The sequence below is a fragment of the Phalangium opilio genome, unplaced genomic scaffold (genome assembly GCF_054372755.1).
Source record: "Phalangium opilio isolate 3A_F unplaced genomic scaffold, DU_Popi_V2 ptg000043l_1, whole genome shotgun sequence".
In the NCBI taxonomy this organism is placed as follows: Eukaryota; Metazoa; Arthropoda; class Arachnida; order Opiliones; family Phalangiidae; genus Phalangium; species Phalangium opilio.
In genome coordinates, this window is record NW_028324167.1 from 4322486 (window position 1) to 4327736 (window position 5251).

The 5251-nt window shown below is 40.8% G+C and overlaps 1 long non-coding RNA gene across 1 annotated transcript; it reads right to left on the minus strand.

The window, feature by feature from the left end:
- Nucleotides 1–3735: 3735 nt before the first annotated feature.
- Nucleotides 3736–4659, minus strand: LOC149677724 (uncharacterized). The gene is made up of 3 exons (XR_016366430.1): nt 4365–4659; nt 3984–4279; nt 3736–3891 (listed from the first exon to the last, which is right to left on the minus strand). It is a non-coding gene; the product is annotated as an uncharacterized LOC149677724 (long non-coding RNA).
- Nucleotides 4660–5251: the final 592 nt, after the last annotated feature.

The window sequence follows — 5251 nt, forward strand, 5'->3', positions numbered from 1 at the left end:
AGTCAATAGAACCATTAAGCATTATACCCCTTGGGAAGAGCCATGGATTTATTTATTGTTCTCGGTGTCAGGCGAGTTTAGATCGACAGATGATTATAAGATTTACGAAGATATTGCCGAAAACCTCCAAATAACTGCGCGCAATTTTGATCCTTTAAGATTGCATAATGCGGAATTTAGCGTTATTAAACAAGGAGCGGAGCATTATTTTAGAGTCCATTGTCCGGCAAAAATTGAAATGAAATTTTCGCCGGATTTGCAGGATATATTAAATTTAGAAAATGAATACGTTGGGGGGACGTTTCTATCCAAGAGGCCTCTAGAGCGTAATTTTACGCATTTTAAAACTACTAACAGTACAGGCGTATCATATCGCGTCCACTTTTCATTAATGTATCTTTTTACAAAGACGGAGACAACGAAAATCAAAATACCGGCGGGTGAATATACCTGTGATCGTACCCCGACCGGTGCGGTAATCCCCTTTTCGCTACATTTGAAAGTGATTAACAAATTATTGGAAGTTCAGCAATTTATGACTCGCCGTCATTTTAAAATCTTTATTCTCAAAACGGCGTCAGAAAATAGATACTACACGCGTCTCGAAATAGAGCGAGGTGTTCGCGTATCGGTAGCTGGACCGATGGCCAAGTTATTTAACATTCCCGAAGAGGGAGAAGTTTTGCAACATAGCCACTCGGGTGTAGCGTTGGTGAACCCTCGATTGAGATCAATGACACTGACAGAGGCTAATAATTTTTGGACTAGCGAATACGATGTTGATAGATTTCCAGAAGATCCAAATATGGCTGACCAGCCGTCCCTACCCGGATATCAACAGGATAACCCTCAAGGCAAACGAGTTGACAATTTTGCATGTGAAATTCCTCCCGGGGTTTATTATCATATTAGCGATGTTTTAAGTGCCATGGGCGAAGCCATGTCCCCGGCGCATAGGAAAAGTTTTAATTTTACGCAAAATGTAGACGGAAGCGTCACGGTCTCAACACTTACCGATACGGTTTCAATTTTGTTTCCCAAAACAACACCCGGAAGAGGGCTCGGGAGGCTGTTAGGCTTTAGTGCCAATCAATTAGATCGGTATCTTAATAACGAGACATCAGATTACCCTGCGGATATCATGAGAGGCGTCGACGCCATGTTTGTCTATACCAATATTATTCGGCAACAGGTAGTAGGTGGTGGTCAATCCCCTCTTTTACGCTTCATAAAAATGCCTGCTTTTTCGCTGCTAGACGAGGAGAACCAGGAAATATTTAACAATATCGATTTTTATCCAATTTCGATTAGCAATATACAAGAAATTGAAATTGAATTGAAGTCCGATTACGGGGAAAATATCCCGTTCAATATAGGCAAGGTATATATTAAACTGTTTTTTAGGCGTAGGCGTCAATAGATCTTTAGCAATGGTGCCTAATAGATATACTCTGTATTTCCAAAGAGGATCGTCTCTGCCATCTTACACGCGAACGTTTTCCAATCCGGAGGTAGTTTCAGTGTTGGCGGAATCTTCAATTCTTTATTGCGCAAAATTACACCCTTTATTAGGCCAGCCCTTAGTACGCTAGCGTCCGAAGCTGTTGGTTTGACAGGCCGAGTTATTAGCGATGCTCAAAACCCCAACATATCACCACGTGAATCTATTAAAAGAAATGTCAAACAATCTATTAATTCCCTACTACATAAAGGCGTGGACCGCTTTGTCAATACTCAGAGTGGAACGGGCCGAAAACGAAAGAGGACTGCTAAAACAAGCCGGAGCAAACGTACTAAGAGACGCACTAAACGCGATTTTCTAGACTAAACATGTCGACCTACGAAAGCGTTTTCTCCGATTTTGAAGTCTTTGAAAAGCCGGTGGTGAACAATAATATTGTCGGGACTAAAACAACAGCTCATTATCCAATTGCCCCGCTAACTAATGCTAAATATGTCGAATTTATTATTCCCCCCTCTAACAATTACTTGGATTTGACTAAAACTCTTTTGAGATTAAAATTTCGCGTCTTACATAGCGATGGGACTGTCGTTCCCGCGGCTGAGAAGCAAGTTTCGGTGACAAATTTAATAATTGCCGCGCTCTTTTGTCAAGTAGAATTATTTCTTAATGGCGTTGCTGTCCAGCAACCTAATAATATGTTCCCATACATGGCCTATTTGAAAGTACTTTTAAATTATGGGCAAACGGCGGCCAACTCGTGGTTAACTTCTATGCTATACTATTTGGATACAATTATTGAACCGGCCACGGCTCTCGAAGATGCTAATATTAACAAAGAAGATAATGGTATCGGGCGGCGCAGTAAACGCGTCGCCAAATCAAAGACGTGCGACGTAATTGGCGAGTTATTTCTGGATATGTTTAAAACGCCCAAATTCTTACTAGATAATATTGAGGTTCGGATTAGATTGCATCGCAGCTCCTCGGATTTCGCCATTATCCACAATGAGCAGAACAAAAATTATAAGATTGACTTAACGGAATGTACCTTGTTTACGAGCGAGATTGAGGTTAATCCCGAATTGCAAATAGCGCACGCCCAAATGTTAAATTCCGGAATAAACGCTCGATACGAAGTAAACTCGATTGTTATGAAAAATTTCTTAATAACTGCTGGAACCCAAGATTATATTAGGGACAGCTTGTTTTCAGGGCCATTACCATCGCGAACTGTCGTCGCTTTCGTTGCGAATAGTAAATTTGTGGGGGACGCCACTTCCAACCCCCTAAACTTCCAACATTTCAATCTCGATTTCATGCAATTTTCGTTAAACTCTCAAAATTATCCCGATATACCTTTCACGCCTAATTTTGCCGATGATCAATACGTTAGATGTTACAATTCCTTATTCGAGGGGCTCGACACATTAGGTCTTGACCGAGGGAATATTATATCTTACGATTTATATAAAAAAAGGCTTTTTTATCCTTGTATTTGATTTGAGTAGAGAACATCTCGCGTCTTTAGGTTTAAATTCCATGCCCCAGACTGGTAACTTGCGTTTATCGTTAAGATTCAGCGCCGCGCTAGCCGAGAACGTCACGTGCATTGTTATGGCCGAATTTCCAAACAATCAATTAATTATATCTAAAAACAGAGAAATTATTTATAATCACCCCAACGTATAAAAGACTAAAGCATTAAAAATACAATATCAGTCGCGAGTCAACATGCACCAAGTCCACACCGTCACGCCGAAGCTCGACATTTGCGTCATTGAATCAATCGAACCTAAAATCTTAGTTCAAAGATCGGATACGCGTACAAAAACTATATTAAAACCCAACGCGTGGTACGCTTTGTTTCGGTTTCAAAATGAAATCACCTCTTTTCTCGAGGGAAAAATTCCCCGCTATCATATTTGGTTGCCCGTCAAAGAACGCCTCAAGCTGGAATGTTTCGTCAATTCGAAAGAAGAACGGCTAATTGATCTTCGACACTACGAACGAGGCAGCGGAAGTCGTTATTTCCTCAACTTTAGCACCAGCGAAGGATTCAGCCTGGACAAAACAGGCTGGCAGACGTTGCTCAATTTAAAGCCTCTCATTGACGAGATTCTCAAGGCTAAAGGAATAGCTGTCTGTCGAATGCGTGAATTAATTTTAAACGAGCTGACCACCACTTTGTTTGACGTCACTTCCACCTGCGGCAACATCGAGTGTCGAAAACAAATCTGCCACTCTCAAAGCTGCTCGGAATTTGACACGAATTTCGGTGATCGAGTCGAGCGAAATTTGCACGAAGCGCTGCCTCAACTGGACCGGAACAAAATTTTAAGGCAGTTTGAGGATGAAAATGGATGGTTAGATGATCAAGAGGATATTTACTCTTATTTTACCAACAATTTTGCCGATTTAAAGAACGCCTTGATTTATGGTTATTAAATATGACGGATGTTTAAAAAAAAATGTATTGATATATAGTAATTGTTTAACTGATATTGTGATTTTAAAATACCTTTGTGGATAATAAATAAAGTTGTTTATTGGGAAAACATTTTAGTCGTTATTTACACTCGCTACAATATGGATACTAAAATTAGAAAAATTTATTACGACGTGGCTAATCCGGCCGCTTATGGGTCGCTAGCCAGGCTACAAAAAGCTTTACCGGGCGTGTCCAAAGCAAAATTAACCGCCTTTCTCGAGAAACAACCAGCCTACACGAAACATCGTTTTAGACGCTTCCGCTTCAAAACCAACCAAGTGTACGCCTCGAGCATGGACGATGTCTTTCAAGCTGATTTGATGGATCTACCAAAATTAAAACGTTTTAATAAAAATGTTCGTTACGTCTTGTGCGTCATTGATGTCCTAAGCCGGTACGGATGGACAATACCTCTTAAAAACAAAACATCTGGCGAGGTTATCGAAGCTTTCAAAACCATATTTCGAGAGAGGATTCCGTTGAAAATATACGCTGACTTTGGTGGGGACTTTAGTTCGCGCAACTTTGACTCTTTTTTGAAGCGCAACAATGTGCAAATACATTTTGCCCGAAGTCAGCATAAAGCCAGTTTAGCCGAGCGTTTTATAAGAACAATTAAGGAGCAGATTGCCAAGGTTATAACGGCCACGGGAAATAAAAATTACGTGAAATATTTACCTTTAATAACTCGAGCTTATAATGAACGGGTTCATTCAACTACCGGCATAGCGCCGACAAATGTTAATATAGATAACGAATCAATTATTTGGAATAAATTGTACGGCAAATCTAACGGAATTCATCGATACGCGCCAAGATTTAAAATTGGCGACCACGTGCGTCTTTCTATAGCCAGTCGGGTTTTTAGAAAAATTAGCTCTGGTGGGACTTTTACTGACGAAATATTTCGCGTTGTTGACGTCATACCAAGGTCTCCACCCGTGTATCGAGTAGCAGATTTGAAGGGAGAAGAAATTCTGGGCGTCTTCTACGCCGCCGAATTGCAAAAAGTCTCGTTACCTGAGACGGGCCTCGTCAAGAGCCAATTATGAACACTTCGCAAATAAACGCTCTTTTAACTTGCGACAAAAGGACGCGACCCTATTACCTGGGTTGCTTCCCGGTGGACAAGCTACCGCATCGTCCTAAACAATCCAAATTTTGCTTCGTATTTAACAATGAACCATCTGGCCAGGCTGGACAGCATTGGATAGCGTGTTATTGCAGCAATGACACGGTGGAAATGTTCTGCACATACGGAAATTCACCACGATTCTATAGGGTTAATTTAAAACGAT